The sequence below is a fragment of the Pelobates fuscus genome, chromosome 13 (genome assembly GCF_036172605.1).
Source record: "Pelobates fuscus isolate aPelFus1 chromosome 13, aPelFus1.pri, whole genome shotgun sequence".
In the NCBI taxonomy this organism is placed as follows: Eukaryota; Metazoa; Chordata; class Amphibia; order Anura; family Pelobatidae; genus Pelobates; species Pelobates fuscus.
In genome coordinates this window covers 57,719,403-57,739,586 of record NC_086329.1, presented here as the reverse complement: position 1 = coordinate 57,739,586, position 20,184 = coordinate 57,719,403, and the positions used below count along the sequence as shown (strand labels likewise).

The following is a 20,184-nucleotide window of genomic DNA, read 5'->3' as shown; positions in this document are numbered from 1 at the left end:
CGTTATCAATTTCTTAGGGATACAACTAGATTCAGTGGCTATGGAAGCCAGTCTTCCCCAGAAAAAAAATCACGAGCATCCTCCATGACATCAATCATTACAGACATATCAGCTCATGTAAGCGGAAATAATTATAATCACTGCTAGGCTCACTAAACTTCGCAATGAGAATCATCCCACATGGTAGAGCATTCATTTCCAGACTCTTTAGTTGACTACCCACTTTCCCAGACAACCAAAGCCACATCTCCGTCAACGCTTAAGCCACAGCAGATCTACTTATGTGGAACATGTTTCTCTTGAACTGGAATGGGAGAAGCATGTTTCTCCCACAGCTATCGATACACTCCCCTGTCATTTGGACGGATGCAGCAACTACCACAGGTTTCGCAGCCATTTTCAGCAACGAGTGGCTCTGGGGTAGTTGGCCTGAAGATGAACAAGATATGGAGGGATTCTACAAGAACTCAGCGCTTTTCAAAGTGTACCCCATTGTAGCCGCGGCAGTAGCATGGGGCCATTTGTGGTCAGGCAAAATGGTACAGTGCTTTTAAGACAATCAGGCGATTTGCCACGTTATAAACAAAAGCCGCTTGGATTCTTTGATAATAATAAGGTTCATTAGGAGACTAACGTGTCTGGTTGCCTGCAATCAGTTTTACTTAGTGTGCTGCCATGTCCCAGGAGTTTTAAATACTGCAGCTGATCGATTGTCTCGCTTTCAATTTCAGGCTTTCTGAGAGTCCCTACCCACTGCCTCATGTGTGATAACAACAGCAACCCTGTTCCAAGAACTAATTATGGACTAGATGAGTTACTACGCCATAGCCAATCTCTAAAATAACTGTCCCTATCCACCAACACTCATACTATCTATGACAGGGCATTTTCCTTATACAGGAAATTTATGGCGGACCATCAACCAGATAAAAAAATTTGTCACCTCAAGTTAAGGTTATCACACAACACAATTAAGTTATACCTGATATGCATCCAACAGCATATGTACACCTCCTTCCACAATAACTCTAGTTTCCTCTCCTCAAACCCTATCAAGACCATACTTAAAGGCATATCCAAGGATGACGGTCCTACCCTTTTCCCTACCTCACATTAGTTGGTCTGATAATCTGCTGCCTCACCCTTCATTCCCTTTAATTAATATATACTGCCACTTTATTTACTGGCCTACAGCATACGTCGGTTTCGGCACACCTCGACTGACTTTTTCATGTTAAAGTTATTAACAACAATCATACCTGAATCATAACCGGTGTAGCCCCGAACACAAATATACATATATAAAGCATGAATAAACAAATGGAATATACAAATTGTGTCAATTTACATAACTTGATTTTTTTCAGTCTGTCTGAAAAGCAATCTTTAAACAAAACAAACTGTTATTATAAAGTTATATGCTAGCTATGCAAATAATGTTTAAAATAAATGTTATGATATTTCTTTTTCCAAACATGAAGTGCTTAGTAGTGAAAGGATTAATGAATAATGAGCTTTAATTTTAGAAAACAAAAGGGTTGTTAACTCAGTGGAAGGCACAGAAACACCATAGGTGTTAAGAGGCACATATTCTTATTGTGTCTGTTTCATATAGAAATGTTGTTGTTAAAGAAAAATAAGAGTAGAAAAACAATTCACATTTACATAAACTTGCTATCAGTAAAATTGAAGGATTCTCCCATGAGTGTCAAATCGATTTGAAACATTGACAATGTTTCAGAAAAGTTTAATGCCCGACATGGGGCCTACTAAACCTTCAGCTATTGACAACAAATCTTTATAGGCATCTCATTAGACACGACATTTTATTTTCACAGGGAAACTTAAATCAAGACCTGACAAATGAAATTTGGAACCACTTTTAATGCCTCAAAAAACAAAACAGTATTGATACAATCATATAATAAAATCATGTATTAACCAACTATTAACCAACTAGTTTGATGTAGTTTGAAATCCCTTCCTCTAGGAAGGGAGAATTTTAAAATGTTTTTTATTTTTTACTTTTGCTTGTCCTTTAATTTTGAATGGGATATAATTTTAAAGGTCCTAAAATATAAATCTATCCTGTATGTGTTCTATTTTATGCAATAAGTTCATAGGTAAATATATATATATATATATTTATACACCACAGACACAGATACAACACACAAACAAACACACACAATATTTCCCTTGCAGGTGCTGATGACAGAATTGACATTAGGCAGGCCAGATACAAAAATGCAGGTACGTCAGTAGACATTTGAACCAGAGTATAGGAGAAAAAAAAGGAAGAAGCATGGCATAAAGACATACTTATTTCATAATTAAAAATATGAGAAATGGACACCTTTAATGCTAATCACACATAGGATAGAAAACAAGAAAGGGTATTTACCAGGATGGATCCTGGTCTCCATAAAAATATTTCAAGGAGAAGACCACTTCAGCCTTTTTGTTTTACTTTTATTAGGGGAACATTTTCTATCTCCTCTGACATTATGTGGAAACCAGCACTTTTTTTTTTTTTTTTTACAGTTGAGTCGCAACAAACATGCCCTAACAGGTTGACCATGTCTGTCGTTTCATTTTATACAGAATAAGGGTAATCACTTGTATTTGTATGTGTGTGCTTTTACATAATATGTATTATGTATGAATTTTGGTCACTATGGTAGCACCAATCCGGCAAAATGCATGTTATGGGTATGTCCCCTATTCCTTTCTGTCTTTACTATGTTGTTTCATTTAAGACCTTATCACAACATACAAACAGAGGTTTATTTCTCCCTATACAAAGTATTTTATTGGTAAAAAAAAAAAAAAAGCAATTAGCTGGTGTGCAACATCACTCACCATAGCAACTTAGACAAATCAATTCACTATGAATCATATGGATAAAAAAACAGTCCTTGAACAATACAATTTTAATACATACTATGAATTGCAATTAAGCAAAAAAGCACTTATTTCTGTGCCCAAATGTTACCAAAGCTTTTAAAATATAACGCGTATGTGCAGTAACTCATTCTCTCCTTTTGTCCAGCCTGCAGTTTTCTAAGCTATAACAGATTTTATCAATTGTTGCTAACCATACACTTTAATGACTAACTAACACACTGTAGCAATAAGTCCTCACAGAAAGATTTATGGCTTTACTTCCACGGCAGACTAAAATCTAGTCCTTCGGAAATGAAACGTGCTTAGCGTTAAAATTCCCAATTGCCTTCTGTAAAATAACCCTTGTCTTGAAATGTTCCATTCGATATGATGTTATATGAATATGATGTTTTATAACATCCATTTAAATGGTACTCTCGCAACATAACGAAAAAGTAAAAATATATTTTAAAAAACGCATATGAAAGCATGATTACCTAACAATGAGGTCAAATGTTCTCAAAGAAGGTGGAGAACTGTGATCTACATTCTTGTTGCTAACTATATACTTTAGTAACTACCAAACCATAGCCATATGTCTGCATGAAAACTTTTATGACTATGCATACTGAGTAGACTAAAATCTAGTTCTTCAGCAATGAAGCCAATGCAAAGTCAGCAGAAAAACATACTTAGAGTTAAAATTCATAGTTCGTAACATAACTAGTGTGTCGAAACATTATGTTCGATACAATGTTGCATAAATTTAAGATTTTTTTTAAGACTCATTCAAATGCGAGGTTCCATACATAAAAAAAGTAAAATATAAAAAAATACATATAAAAGGATGATCAGCCAACAGTAAAGCCAAGCTTTTTCGAAAGCAGGTAAGGTACAGTGACTTAGATAATGTCTTGACAAGATATGTACCAGCTTTCAAATTAGTTTCACGTTTGAAAACCTAGGCATCTGTGCAGTCCAAAAAGAAAATGGATAGAACATAAGATAAGGACAGACTGAACATTTATAAAAGAAAGCTGAAGCAGAAATGCGCTTGCTGTACAACAAAGTATAAATCACTGTGTTCTCAACTAAGTCAAATACTTTTCTGTTTGCTATTTGAAATTTTTTTTGGGTGTTGAATACAGAAGTTGGGAGTAAAGAAATTATAGTTTGTAAGGATAACTTCATTCTTACATTGCTATATACTAAAGTGATAACTGTTGGAAATTCAATGCAAATTTATAGTTAATTTCAAATTGAAGGCCAAAGTAGCAGAACTGGAAGTTTTGCTATTTGTGACTTCAATTTTACACTTACCTTAAATGCACTTTAAATTCCTGACAATTCTCACTTTAGTAAATAACCCTGTGTGAAACTTAAAGATACTCTAAGCACTTAAACAACGTTAGCTTAATGGAGTAGTCTTGGTGTATTGATTATGCCCCTGCAATCTAACTGCTCAATCCTCTGCACATTATGAGTTATTGCCCTTTATTTTTTCATTTATTGTTCCACCTTTCCTGCATGTGACCTACACAGTCTCCCTGCAAATTTCCTGTGTTTACGCAAATTCTTTTTCATTTAGAATTCCTTATCTCTTGTTCTATTACTAGCCTGCTCGAACCTACAAGAGCCTCCCGTGTGTGATTAACGTTCAATTTACAGAGCAGGAAATATAAGTTCCTATATCATCATATAACAAATCATGTATATCACATAGCATAACTTTGTAGAAATTGGCTAGAGATCAATGTCTTGATTTATTATTTTTGGATAAACAAGGCAACGATGTGCGATACTAGTTAGGTATTGTCATGCATAGGAAGGGGCTTTAATTCTAGGGATACATTTTTTTTTTGCCTCTTTATGAATCAAGATCACATCTTGAATTTGCTGTGCAATTTTGGGCACCTGTTTTGAAGAAGGATATTATAGCACTAGACAAAGTGCAGAGGTGGGCTACAGAATAATTAAAGGAATGAAGCATTGTAGTTAAAAAAAAAAAGAAAAAAAAAAAGGTTAACAAATGTAAATCAGGGGCGTGGCCTGACGGTGAATGGAGTAAGTCGCACCTCACCGGAGCTCCGCAACCTCGACCCACATAGCCCTCTATAATAGCTGATCTGTCCTCGCAGGATGGGTAAAACCAGACGCGTAGGGACCCCGGGGCCCTCTGCCTCCAGCCCACCAAGAAAACAAGCCGGCCCAATGGATGATTTCCTCACAACCCCAGATGGCTATCGGGCCACGAGGCATGCTGACAAGATGGCGGCGACATCCCCGGGTGCAGAGAGTGGCGCGGATTCTGAGCCCAGTTCGGCGAGGGGAGACACCCTCTCACAGATCACAACTGAGCTGGCAGCCATCTCCGCCAACATGTTCACCAAACATGACAAAGCCGCCATGATAACGGAACTTAAAGCAGCGATCCGAGAGGAGATAATGGCGGTGCGTAGGGATCTCTCGGCCCTGGAGGTTCGAGTCACTGAACTGGAAAGTGAGAATCTACAGGCCATACAACACTCCCAGGCTACTGACCATGCCACTGCCAGACAAGGCTCCGTGCTCCTGGAGCTCCGCCGTCAGGTAGAGGATTTAGACAATAGGGGGAGACGTAACAATATTAGAATCAGAGGCCTGCCCGAAACCGAGAATGAAGACCTCAACAAAACCCTTGCGCAACTCTTCACCCATATATTGGGCGACGAGGCACCGGACGAATTCCACCTCGAGCGAGCCCACAGGGCCCTACGCCCCCCTAGGAGTGACGGCCTCCCCAGAGATGTGATCTGCTGCTTACTCTCCTTTCAGCTCAAGGACGCTATTATGAGAGCAGCCCGTACGCAGTCGATCACCTTTCAAGACGCCTCGGTCTCTCTATATCAAGACCTCTCGACCCTCACCCTCGATGCCCGGAGAGCTCTGCGACCGCTGACACGCTTGCTCCAGGAGAAACGAATCCAATACAAGTGGGGCTTCCCATTCTGCCTCCAGGCGAAGAAAGGAAACACGTGGTGCTCCTTGAGATGGCCTAACGACTTGCCCAGCTTTCTCAGGGCCCTTGATTTGCCACCGGTCACGGTCCGCAATTGGATCTTGGACCAGCCACCACCTCGCCCAACGTATCCTGAGATCCCCGAGTCCCTCCGCACCCAACCCCGCAGAAATGCGCAACCCACGCGCTGGGGTGGCCCGGGTGGATCGGAGGAGTGACTACAACAGCCCAGATCCGAGCCCAGAACCCGAGGACCGCACCGAGCAGACGCCGACTTCAGTGGTCCTACCCCGGACTCATCTGTAATAAGCTAAGTACTTGCATGCGTATCCACGGGGACTCCCTAAACATACTCCCAGGGTCAGACACCGGGACACACAGCCTTTACAGCCGCACGACACCCCTGGGACCACACCGCCTCCCATGGCCCCAACTTGACTTTCCGTGGGCTCATGCCACATTTGGGTGGGGAACGGGTATTTTGCTGCATCACATTGACTTGGGTCGCCCGTGCTACGGTTTCCCCCCCGAACTCTGACAGGGAACGGCCGGAAGAGCCGGATATCCACGCAGGGCTGGGGCCCTTAGGACTTACCTATTACCAACGAAACCCCATCCTTGCCGCAACACATCACCCGGGGGGGTTGCCATGGATTGTCCTGAGGCAAGCTGGACCCCATAAGACACCCTTGACTTACCCAACGCCCGCTTCCCCACGTTGCATTAGGTGTTGGAACCTGGGGTCATATAGTTTACATGGTACCCTGACCGGGGTATTGGGACCGACTGTTATGCCTATGCTTTATGTTTATTGTTTTAAGTTATATGTTCAACTATATGCATGTTTCAATATGATGCCACATACCTCGGCCTTTCGAGGTCGGTGAAACCATGTGCTATAATATATATTGCTAAACGCTAGGCCCACTCCATTACACCAGGCGGCTCCAACGGGCGTATGCCCCTTGGGTCCACCTGACACTGAACGCAGGCGCGACCCCGGGTTCGCGTTTCAACATGCCAGTAGAGCCGTCCATCGCCACACTGGATACAAACCCTGCGGTAACACCCTGGTGCTACCGAGAGTCGGCTCTGCTGCGCCCCGGGGGTTGCCCACATTATGTTTTCATGTACCAAATTTCTGTTGCCAGGAATTTCATGCCGTTAATGTATTATAAAGTTATGCATTGTTCAAGATGTTATTCACTGTCATTCCTCTAGGTGCTTGTGCATACTGTGCTCCCAGGCTTCAGGCCCCCCCGGGAGCCCCGCCCGGGTTAATTTCTTCTCCCAAACCGGGGTCCCACCCAGACACGCCTACTCACGGCCGCACATTAGCCTGTCCCCGCCCAGCGGGGTGATACCCCAAGGTTCACCACCCGGCCCAAGACATGACCCACATCTGTCATAACAGTGGCCTATGCGTCCCCACCGGGAGTGCCTATACGACAACTAGGGTTGACTGTCCCTTCTCCTTCCCATAATGGCCCCCTGAGTCGACGCCCCCCCCCCCTCAAACACTCATCCTGCGGGTGACGCAAAGGGCGCCCCTAGTCGTGGGTCGAGGGTAATCGGACTCCAACCGTATATGACGGACTTCATCTACTGTTATCCATCACCCCCCTGCAACTGACCCACCTGTAAATTAGGTCCTCCACACCCGACCTAGGGCCATAGTTGCCTTTTGCCCTCATTTCCTTGACGGGACACCCCCCCCCCCCGGTACAAGGACAGTTCTTAACTACCCACCTTCCACCGCCCAACCCCCCCCCTCCCCCCTTACCCACCCAGAGCTCCTCTCTCCCTCCGCCCCCCTTTTCTCTTTTCTCTCTCTCTCCTCTATCTCTACCCACCTCACCCCCCCCCCCACCTTCCTCCAACCCCCCCCCTCCCCCCTTACCCACCCAGAGCTCCTCTCTCCCTCCGCCCCCCTTTTCTCTTTTCTCTCTCTCTCCTCTATCTCTACCCACCTCACCCCCCCCCCACCTTCCTCCAAACCCTCCCCCCACCCCCTCACCCCCTCTAGCGTACTAAGATTTTACATGCTATTCTGCAGTCCACCGCAGATACAGTCGGATTGACTACATTTTCCTAGCCCAAGAGTTCCTCCCTTTCCTCATCACATCCACAATAGGTATACAACATGAATCGGACCATGCCCCAGTGCAAATTAGGCTCTCAACGCCGCTTCTTAAGCCCCGAGAACGCCAATGGCGATTGAATGAGAGCGTCTTAGCCGACCCTGACGTAACCACCCAAATCACTCAAGCTCTGACGCACTACTTCGCGGACAACAACACCGCGGACGTACCCCCACTTACAGTTTGGGAGGCACATAAATGTGTGATCCGGGGCCAGTTCATCAAACTCTGCACCCAACGGAAAAAAGCCCATTCCGCCCAGATCCAAACATTAATACGCACAATAGCAGACTTAGAGACTAGTCACAAGCAGGACCAATCGGACGACATATACTGCAGACTCACTGACCAGCGCAGGCAACTCAGAGACTTACTCGCACAGAAAATGCTTCACACAATACGTAAGTCCAACAGACACTTCTACGAATTCTCTAATAAGAGTGGGAGACTGCTCGCCCGTACACTGACCCAGAGACAGAGGCAGCGCCACGTACACCAGATCGTGGGGGAGGACGGGACAATTAGGAGGGCCCCATCGGACATCCTGAAAGCTTTTCGGCTCTTCTACTCAGACCTTTACAACATTGATAGTACTACACGACGCGCGGAGTCGCCACGACGCCTACAGAAAATAGAGGCCTTCCTCTCGGAATATGTAGGGGGTAAAGTCCCGAGTGACCTGGCCGAGGAGCTGGAACAACCTATTACCCTAGAGGAACTTGCCGCAGCTCTCAAGGTATCCAAATCAAATAGAGCCCCCGGCCCAGACGGCCTGCCGACAATATACCTCCGTAAATTCAAGGACACCTTGCTACCGCAACTACTGGAGGGGCTTAATTCCCTACTAGACGGTGGGAGGTTCCCGTTAGACTCACTACACGCGACGGTGACAGTCATCCCTAAGGAGGGGAAGGACCCCACCAACTGCGGGAGCTACCGGCCGATATCGCTCCTTAATGCTGACCTCAAGGTATTTGCTAAGACTATGGCCCTTAGACTCGCACGCGTGCTACCCTCCTTGGTTCACCCCGATCAAGTGGGTTTCATACCCGGAAGGGAGGCCCGAGACAACACCATCCGGGCCCTAAACATGATCCACTCCGCCCGATCGACAGGCAAGACCCTGGTCTTGGTATCCACCGATGCCGAGAAAGCCTTCGATCGGGTAGATTGGCAGTACCTTGAGGCCACCCTACGACATATGCAATTCGGACCCCACGTTCGCTCCTGGATCCTAGCCCTCTACGCCAACCCCACGGCCCGTATTCGGATCAATGGCGCGCTATCAGCCCCGTTCACCATCCGCAATGGCACCAGGCAAGGCTGTCCCCTGTCCCCCCTCCTGTTTGCCCTCACCCTGGAACCTTTCCTGGAGGCGGTCAGACGGGATGGGGGCATCACGGGGTACAGTCTGCACAACGTGGAACACAAGGTTGCCGCTTTTGCGGACGATATGTTGTTCTTTATCGACAGCCCGACAGTCTCATTACCCAACCTCCTCCGGGCATTCCGAGATTTCGGTGAACTATCTAACCTTAAGCTGAATATGAGTAAATCTGAAGCCCTGCCGATTTCGCTTGACGCTGAGAGAACCGCACACCTTTGCACACAATTTCACTTCACCTGGTGCACCTCTAAACTGAGATACCTAGGGATCTGGCTCCCCACAGACCTGGTCCTCCTATACCAACTAAATTTTCTCCCCCTACTGTCAGACATTCAGCTAGACCTCCGACGATGGCAGGGCCTTTACGTCTCTTGGTTTGGCCGCATTAACGCCGTCAAAATGAATGTCTTACCACGTCTCCTATTCCTCTTCCAGGCGGTCCCCATAACCCCACCGAGAACTTTCTTCAACACCATAACTAAGGCCGTACGTATCTTTGTGTGGAACGGGAGGGCTAGCAGGGTGAGTAGGGCGATTCTAGAACGTCCCAGGGCCAAAGGGGGCGCGGGGTTCCCGTCCTTCCTAAGATACTTCCAGGCGGCCCACCTACTGCGGATGGTGGACTGGCACGCTCGACCCACGACCAAATTATGGGTTCCCATGGAGCTCACGCAGGCGGGCGGCTCTCTCCCATCCCGCCTGTGGCTGGGCTCCCAGGAGACGGGTCCCCTGCGAACCGGAAACCCACTCATAGACGCCACGTTGAAAGTCTGGAGGTCATTGCGGTACTCACACCAACTCACGACTGCCGACGGCCCCCTCACACCCATTACACACAATCCTAAGATTGGTGGGGTGCTCACCCCCGCAGACCTGCGTGCATTCACCGACTCGGACTGGCTATACTTTCGCCAACTTTTGCAAGCGAACAGGCTCAAGCCCCTGGCGGATCTCGTTGGGGACAAAGCACCCACGGGCGCGGACAGCTTTCATTACTTACAAATCCAGGCATACTATAGGTCCTTTCCGTCCACACAACCCCTTCACAGGGAGCCCACTCAGTACGAATCGCTCTGCACACAACGAAATCACCCCGATAAGGGGATCTCCAGACTCTATGCACTACTGCTGGCCAGCGAAAACCCTCCGCTCCCTGGATATGTGTCCAGGTGGGAGAGGGAGACGGGGACCACACTCACCAATCAGGAGTGGGAAAAGATTTTTACCCTCACGCATAAATGCTCCATCAGCTCCAAATACCAGGAGACAAACTTTAAAATTTTAACCCGCTGGTATCGAACCCCCGACACCTTGCACCGAATGGACGCAGAGACGTCTGGGGACTGCTGGCGATGCGGATCCACAGACGGCTCCTACCTCCATATCTGGTGGTCCTGCCCCAGTATCGCTCCCTTCTGGACAATGATTAGGGACACCATCCGACAAATCACGGACACTACCATACCGCTCCAACCCCTGTCCATGCTCCTGCACCACACAGACATGCCAACCACCACCTATAAAAAGTCACTGCTTAAACACTTGCTGACAGCAGCTACTTCCTTGATACCCACAAAGTGGAAGAAACGGGATGCGCCCACCCTCCAGCAGTGGTTAGACAGAGTGGGAGACATCTACACCATGGAATCCCTCACGGCTACGCTACAGGACAGGCAGGAGAAATGCACGCGCACCTGGGCGCCCTGGCTGTGGTACCTCACGGTGGCAGGGGCGCGGGCCGGGGCCTCGGATTCCTCTCTCTCTCCCCCCCCCTCTCCCCCCCCCCATCCCTCTCGTCTTCCCCCCCCCCCCTCTCCCCGCCCCCCCCCCACCCCCTCCCCCCCCACTCTGCCCACAAGACTGTCTCAGACGGTCAGACAAGCTGACGCTCGGCCAAACGCTCACACCACTGACGACTATAAACCGACACTCGTAGGAGTTACCAGATCTGGACTGCCTTTCTATAGGCCCATCCGTGCGGGACCCACAGACGCGCCTCTCCCATCCGCAGAATCTCCTAGCCACTGACCGTAAGGGCCACAATGCGAAAGACATGATGAACTGCTTGACACCCTAAACCGCCAGCCTGTGGCTACCCTCTAATCACTAGATTACCCGTTAGCCTTGCTGTGCCCCATACGCACCTCGCATGTCCTCAATATGGTAGATAGCAGTGCATGCACCCACCCAGTGGATGCTCTTGGCCCCACAATCTGTGGTCGCCCATACGATATGGGACATCCTCTATAGTGGCTCCTTTGCGATGATTCAGTCCAACTTTATACCAGTAGCACCCGACAATCTCCCCGAAGATACTGATTGACCGTAAACCCGTTCTTGGTAGTCAACTTGTTCTGATACTATTTAACATACAGTGTTTCTTATATAAGATGCCTATCATAGCAACCAGCTCACTCTTTGCATGTAAATGTTGCGATTAATTGATGTCTTGCTCCCAGATTGTACGAAAATTTTCATTTGTACCCCCCTTCTTCTTTCTGTACCCATATCTCTGCCTGAATTAATAAAAATTGATTGACTAAAAAAAAAAAACAAATGTAAATCTCTTTAGTTTGGAAAAAATGTTGCCTCAGAGGGAATATGATAGCATTATACAAAATATGTGGGGCCAATACAAACTAAACTGGACTATACACGGGACACAAGGTCACGCATTTTGACTGGAGGAAAGGAGATTTCGTTTAAAGCAAAGGAAAGGGTTTTTTTTACAGTAAGAACAATAAGTATGGGGAATTCTCAACCTGAAAATCGGGTTGTATCAGAGTCAGATGTGGGGTTTTATCATAGTCAGATGTTTAAACAGCACTTGGATAAAACACAATATTCAGGGATATACTTTTTAATTAGTAGGGTAATAACCTCTTGATCCATTTGCTATCACATTGATCTACAGTACCCTGCAAAAAAAAAAGTGCACAAAACATATAATATTAATTTTAACAAAGACTTCAAATAGCTTAACAAACTATAAAAAACAAAACTATAAAAGCTTTCCTCAATTAATTAACAATACTAGCCCAATTTTAAGGGAAGAGAACCCAGAAATATAACAATTATTTTAAATATACATCCCAGGTTTCACAGTCCAAGTGGAAATTTTGTAAAACGATCTGTTCGTATATCTGATGTGCTGCTACAGTGTATATAATTCATGGTGTTCTTCATTCCTGGTGTAGAATAATTATGACACATAAAAGATATATGATTATTATCACAGGATTGATCTATTTACGGAAAGAGTAACTCCTACAGTTATTCACCTTGATGTTTTAGTCCTACACAATGGGCTTTTACCACAAATACTTATAATGAACCAGAAGCAAAATACATTATAGTACTCTCATTTAAGTATAAATTGACTGTGGATCCTCTCAAAAGCTGTGATTGGCCTATGCTTAATGTACAATTCATAGACAGTACTAGCTATTAAGGATTATAATCACAGAAATAGTTTCTCCTTTTGATCTATGATCAATGTACATTTGCAAAGCTTGCTATTTATTAAAAGTAGAACATCAAATAATGAACTGCTGTAGCAAAATATTAATGACTAGTACAAAGCTCACTATCCTACATTTTATATGTAAAGCACCACTTTTGATCTATTGTAGAATAATATTTATGAGGCACAGAAGCAGATATTTTTTTATTGTTGATTTCAATCCACAAATCTTATCTATCTAAAAAACCTAGGTCATTTATATGATTATAATGCAACTAATAGTGTCTTGCAATGTGTGCATACAGAATGTATTTCATGCAAAACGGACCTTGTGTAACAGACAACCACTTTATGCTAATAAACTATTGAGCTAAAATCACTTTGTTTTTCTAATTAATATGTGACATCTGACGTGCAACATCTACTACTTAACACTGTGGGTGTAGGACAATATTTAAAAGTAACTCCAAGCAATAAACAATGTTTCCATACAATTGTAGTAACCCCTCTGTCTGTCTTCATCCAATGCCAAAAATATGAAAAGGGTTAAACTTACCTCTTTTCCCTTGACGAGACCAAGTTCACAATTAGCCTGATCCTTGTTGTCTGATGTCAGGGATGATGGACTGAAGGAAGGATGCTACACCGCAAAGTACGCCCTAATGATTGTTAGCTCTCCTGTCCATGCACACTTACCTAGACCAGCGATCCATGGCGATCCTGGTCTGGGGGGATTGCCTCTCAAGACAGGCAGTCCCCCTGCTTCTATTTCAGCCCTCCAGGGCCATGTGATTGCGGCGGACATTGCAAAAAACAATGTTAAAATCACACATTACTGTAGAATATTATACATGTATTATGCATATATAATATATTATAAGTTAATTAAATCACCTAATTATCTTATTATATATATATAATACATGTATAATTTAATTCTTACTGTATTTTGGTATTAATATATGCATATATTAATACCAAAATACAGTTAGAATTAAATTATACAATATTAATTATGTACATAAAATAAACACAAATAAAAAAAACTGTAATGTCATAAGCGTATCTTAATATATTTTATATATATATATATATATATATATATATATACCGTATATACTCGAGTATAAGCCGACCCGAATATAAGCCGAGGCCCCTAATTTTAACCCAAAAAACTGGGAAAACTTATTGACTCGAGTATAAGACTAGGGTGGGAAATGCAGCAGCTACTGGTAAATTTCTAAATAAAATACGATCCTAAAAAAATTAGTGCAGTGTGTGTGTATGAGTGCAGCGTGTGTGTATGAGTGCAGCGTGTGTGTATGAGTGCAGCGTGTGTGTATGAGTGCAGCGTGTGTGTATGAGTGCAGTGTGTGTGTGCAGTGTATGTGTATGTGTGCAGTGTGTGTATGAGTGTGTGCAGTGTGTGTATATGAGTGCAGTGTGTGTGTGTGTGTGTGTGTGTGTGTGGCAGAGCCTTGGTGGGGGGTGGGCAATTTTATTATTATTATTTTTAATTATTTTAATATTTTATTTCATTATTTGTTATTATTTTATTTTATTATTATTATTTTTCTATTATTTTAATTTTTTTTATTGTTATTTTTTATTATTTTATTTTATTTGTAATATTATTATTATTATTATTATTATTATTATTTTATTTTTTTTACTTATTAATATTTTATGATTTAGATTTTTTTTTTCTTCCCCCCTCCCTGCTTGATACATGGCAGGGAGGGGGGCTCTCCTTCCCTGGTGGTCCAGCATTGGCAGTTCAGTGGGAGGGGCTGTGGGGGCTGCAGAGAGCATTACTTACCTCTCCTGCAGCTCCTGTCAGCTCTCTTCTCCTCCGCGCCGTCCATTCAGCTCTTCTGTCAGCTCCCAGTGTAAGTCTCGCGAGAGCCACGGCTCTCGCAAGACTTACACTGGGAGCTGACCGAGATGCTGAACGGACGGCGTGGAGGAGGAGGGAGCTGACAGGAGCTGCAGGAGAGGTAAGTAACGCTCTCTGCAGCCCCCACAGCCCCAGTCTGTATTATGGCAATGCAAATTGCCATAATACAGACACTGACTCGAGTATAAGCCGAGTTGGGGTTTTTCAGCACAAAAAATGTGCTGAAAAACTCGGCTTATACTCGAGTATATACGGTATATATATATATATATATATATATATATATATATATATATATATATATATATATATATATATGATACTGAGCAGAACCCTCAAACTCCCAGGCCTCTCCCAGGCCCAAACTCCCAAGAATGAGGAATAAACATACCACCCAGGAGGGGTGAGAAAATCAAATTTTAAATGTTTTTATATATTCAATGTGTATTTTTATCTACTATATTTACATAATTAATTAATTTTATTAATTATAATTTGAGGGACAAGCTAGGCAGAAAATCCATTGAATTTAATTAACATGCCCTATTTTTAACCCTGTAACTTTCCATAACACCATAAAATCTTGTACATGTGGGGTACATGAGCAATAAAACCTATATTGACAATGATATCATCAGTGAAAGTGCAGTTTTTTTTAATGAAAAAATATGAGCTAAGCAGGGAGAGCTCACAATCAGCGCTCTCTCGCCGCCCGCCTGCCCCGAGGCTAACAAGGCAAATGCCTTTTTTGCCTCACGGGCAAACAAGTCCTGCAGTATCAAAAATGTGAACGGCATTCCTGCTGTGGAAAAAGTGCAGGAACTCCATTTCCATGCGTTCCTGCAGGACTCAAGCCCTGATATTAACAATTAAAATGCCATGCAGAACTTGAAAAATAACACAATTTCTTAATATCTCAAAGGTTTTTACATTTTATTCATATTAAATTACGTTTCATATATAAATATTTGATATGAAATGAAAGCCCTGTTTCCCTGAACAAAATGAGTGTGGGTGTACTTAGTATGAAAGAGGTAAATTATGGTTCAACAGATATTTAGCGCAAATTCCAGGTTTTGTTTATGTTTTGTTTTGATTACAACATGTACATTTGACTACGTCCTTAGCCCCTTAAGCCCTTTACTACTGAGCCAAATGTACACGTTTTGATCAAAATAAAAAGTGGAAAAACATGGAATTTGACTATATGTCTGTTCAACTGTAATTCAGCTCTTTCATATTAAGTGCACGCACACTTATTATATACTATTTTATTCAGGAGAAATAGGGCTTTCATTTATCATCAAATATTTCAGCTATGAAACATAATTTAATATGAATAAAATATAAAAAAGTGAGAAATTAAGAAATGTTATTTTTTTTAGTTCTGCATGACATTTTAACTGTGAATGTCATAATACTGTTTGCTTTTACTGCAATAAAATACACATATTTGTATTCAGCGATGTCTCACGTGCAAAACAGTATCCCCTATGTACAGGTTTTATGGTGTTTTGGGAACTTACAGGGTCAAATATAGCATGTAACATTTTTCAGTTTTTTTCACATTGAAATCCCCCAGATTGGTTACGTTGCCTTTGAGACCCAAAAATAAGAATTATCCCCATGATAGCATTCCATTTGCAATAGTAGATACCCCAAGGTATTGTAAATGGGGTATGTCCAGTCGTTTTTAGTAGGCACTTAGTCACAAACGGAAAGAAGAGGGTTAGCGCTTTAAAACAGAACAGAACAATGCAGCAACTTAAAAAGGGAATCCCTCAAAACCCTTAAAACACAATAGGTAAAATAAAAGTAAAAGCTGTGCCAGACAAATCAATAAAAATAGAAATAATACAATAAATAAAATAGTCCAAGTAAGAGAAATCCAAATAAAATAAGGTAAAAGCCAGTCTTATCTGGGTGAATCTTCTTTAAATAAGATAAATTCTACAATGGTGGTATCCTCGTAGTCCTTCCTCAGGTAAATCCAATAATATGAAAAGATAAAACAGATATCCAAAATAGTGTTATATGTTCTCTTTTAGAATTTATTTGTGGTCTTCAATATATAAGCAGAGCCATAGGACCTTTAAAAATTAGAACAGTTTTCCAGAGCTTAAAAAGCTCTATTTTAGGAACCTGGATGGAACAATCCCCGTCTAAGGATTTATTTTTGCTGGTATCAGATTCCCAAGGTAGTGCGATTCATCATATGAAAAAAATAAGGATGTATACCAATGGTACAGTACGTATGTAAAAGTAGGATAAGTAAATAATATTTGACCTACTTACATTTGCTAGAGCAATGACCTGCTCTAGTGTATGGAGCTTTAGGTGGAACAATCCCCACCTAGGGATATATGTAGATCAGGAACATCAGAGTGATGGTGAGAGTATAAGGAGCTCAAGAGTGACTGGGTATTAAAACAGAATCTTTATTAATAAACAGAATAAATAAAACTATTTAAAAGTGAACTATATAGTAAAAAGAACTATAAATAAAACCAGTCCTTGTAGGCAATCCTTAATCTCCACTTGACATGTTTCGCTTACAGCTTTCTCTTCACTTTTGAGAAACGTGTCTGCTGACTTTTACTTGGGACTCTTTATTATATTTTTTCTGCGGTGACTTATATTTGCTATTTATTCACTGCTTATTGTCCCGATTATGTTATTAACCCAGAGTTATTACTTTTTAACCATAATAAAGTCTTTAATATTTACCTGGTGCCTCCATCATCAGTATTTCCATCATAGAGGGAAGAAGTATACACATCTTTAAGCCTGCATAGGCACCCTGGAGTGCATTATATAGAGCCTGATCCGGCTCTATACTTTGTGAGTTATATTCCACTATTTTACTTTGTTCTTTCATCTAAATATACAGAAAGCACTATGTGTTATTATTTTTAATTTTTTAGATATCCCTGTCTATTCGCTACACATGTATAGGTATTTATACTGTATGTTCCTGTGCCTAAGGTGTACATTTTATTCTGTGTTTATATAGTCCCTGTCACCTGCGTCACTCTCTGAGGCAGTGTCGTTCGCCTCTGAGTCAGCCACTAACAGGGCATAAGCCTCCTCTGCGCTATACTACCTAAGCATTACGTAATAAGGTAATAAACTTTAACTAAATAACTAAAAAAAAAAATTAAACTTTTTTTTCCTCCCCCCCCCCCTAACTAGCTTATAACTAAATTCCCACTAAATTCCACCCAACCCAACTAATTAAATCACAAATTAATAAAAATTAAATGTTAAAATGTAACCCCTTAGTGTTACTAAAAGATCAAATTTAACCCCTGAGGGTAAAAAAAAAATAGATCACAGTAAAGTACTGTGATCTGTATTTTGATCACTGCTGGCAGTAAATCAGCAGGGAAAGGGTTAATTTTTTTTAAAAGAACAGGGTAATGGGGATTTGGAACCTCTTCAGACAATGCATTCACTTCAGGGACACAATGTAACAATGATCTGTCTCTCTCCACTTCAATCACGTGGGCTGGGACATCGCAATTTGCTGTTGCTGGTCTGCCCCTGACTCAGAGGCACCCAGCAACAGCATTAACCCCGCGATCGCCAGCACCACGGCGATCTGGGGTTAATTTTAGCGCAGGACAGATCGGGTCCGTCATCCGCCATTAAGTGCTTCCCCAGCATGACTGACCCGGTCCGTCATCCTTCATTAAGAAGTTAAGGGGTTAAAGGAACAATGTAGGGTCAGGAATACAATTGTGTTAAAATCACATTTTAGCCTCTGGATCCTCTTTGCCCCTTTAATACAAAAGAAAATGGCATCGGCTCCACCCATGCTCGTCCCTCTTGGCTGAGATCATCAAAACTGATCATCTCAGCAAATCCAAAAAGAGGCAGTAATGTAAATGTAAATGTATCTAGGCAGTAATGTAGACATTAGAGTTACAGAAAAAAACCTACAGGGTCAGGCAGTAGACACCAGAACAACTACATTAAGTTGTACTGGTGACTATAGTGTCCCTTTAAACATTGATATAATGAAAATGTCTTTACATTTGAAGGTGAATTAATATGTTTTTTTCTTGTTTAGTGGATAATTAATTTATTTTTAGGGTTTAATTATTTATTAGTATCATTCCAGATGTATATGAAATAACTGTTGTGCATGTCACACGTGTGTTGGAATGGAATATTCCTAATGACTGTTGATTTAAACGATTGCCTCTTTATAAATAAACCCAAAAGAAACAAATAAATCAAATATTCATGGTTATCTACTAAAGTGAGAATTCAAAGTGAATTACAAATTTAGGCCTAAGTAGTCATACCTACAGCATAACAGACTTTTTTTTTTTTTTTAGATATTTGGGCTTTAAATTTGAAATTCACTTTGAATTCTCACTTTAGAAAATAATACTGTTTGTGTATAGCAGTTGAACATGTATATGTCATTAAATAAATAAAGTAATTCACCACATTTTTTTTGGTTCCCTTTTATGGTTGTTTTATTTAGATTTTTTTCTGATAATCTTTTTTTAAATTATTTAACAAGCTTTACAAGGCTCTCCCATTCTATGCAATTTCATTCAGAGCATTCTGATTGGTTTGCTTGTAAAATCTCGGGTTTGTTAGCCAACCAGAGTGCAATGACAGGCAAGTCTTATTTATTTATTTTATTATTCTCTAGACTTTTATTAGAGTGAGCAGCCACTGACTGCTTGCTGGTAAGCAGAAATACCAACATGCACAGCCAGTGAGGGCAGGGTGGAGGCTTACAAATTCCCCTCTACGGGGATCACAATAAAATTCATAGGTTTTATTTAATTTCTATGTTTATTTTAAGGTTCGTAATTAAAAATGCCAATAAATGGGCTTTCAAATGAGGAGTTTTCCATTGCAGCAGACCCATTTATCAGATTCAGATGCTTGACTTTCTTCTGGCATTAAATCCAGTCAAAATTTGATAAAATCTCATCCAAAAATAGTTTATATTTTTTCGATTATTTTCAGTCGATAAAATGAAATAAAGGCCAATATTAGTATTAAAAATCAGTGTATGACACTTATGTGCACATTAAAATATGCTATACTATTTGTTGCTCTTTAATGTAACTTTATCAGCTATATATAAGGTACTTCACTTATATACAATTGAGATTTTTTAATTACGTACATTACTTACATTATAAAAGGGTATCTCATTAATTTTTGCAAGATCCACATTTGCTACCATGATTTAAAGCATTGCTCCACAATTGATCATTATACAGGACTCACATTTCTAGTTTTAGCCAGCAATCATGAACATTTCTAATTTCTAACTGTTATAGTTAGACTGGAACATTTTGCATAAACAGTTTAATTTATTTTTATAGTCCAGCAGTTATATAGTTTTCTAATCATTCACTATATTTTATATAATAAAATTAT

At 41.8% G+C, this 20,184-nt stretch overlaps 1 protein-coding gene across 2 annotated transcripts in view; it reads right to left on the bottom strand.

The window, feature by feature from the left end:
- Positions 1-20,184, bottom strand: part of MDGA2 (MAM domain containing glycosylphosphatidylinositol anchor 2) — a 793,609-nt gene that overhangs the window by 106,145 nt on the left and 667,280 nt on the right. The gene's annotated exons all lie outside the window — the stretch shown is intronic.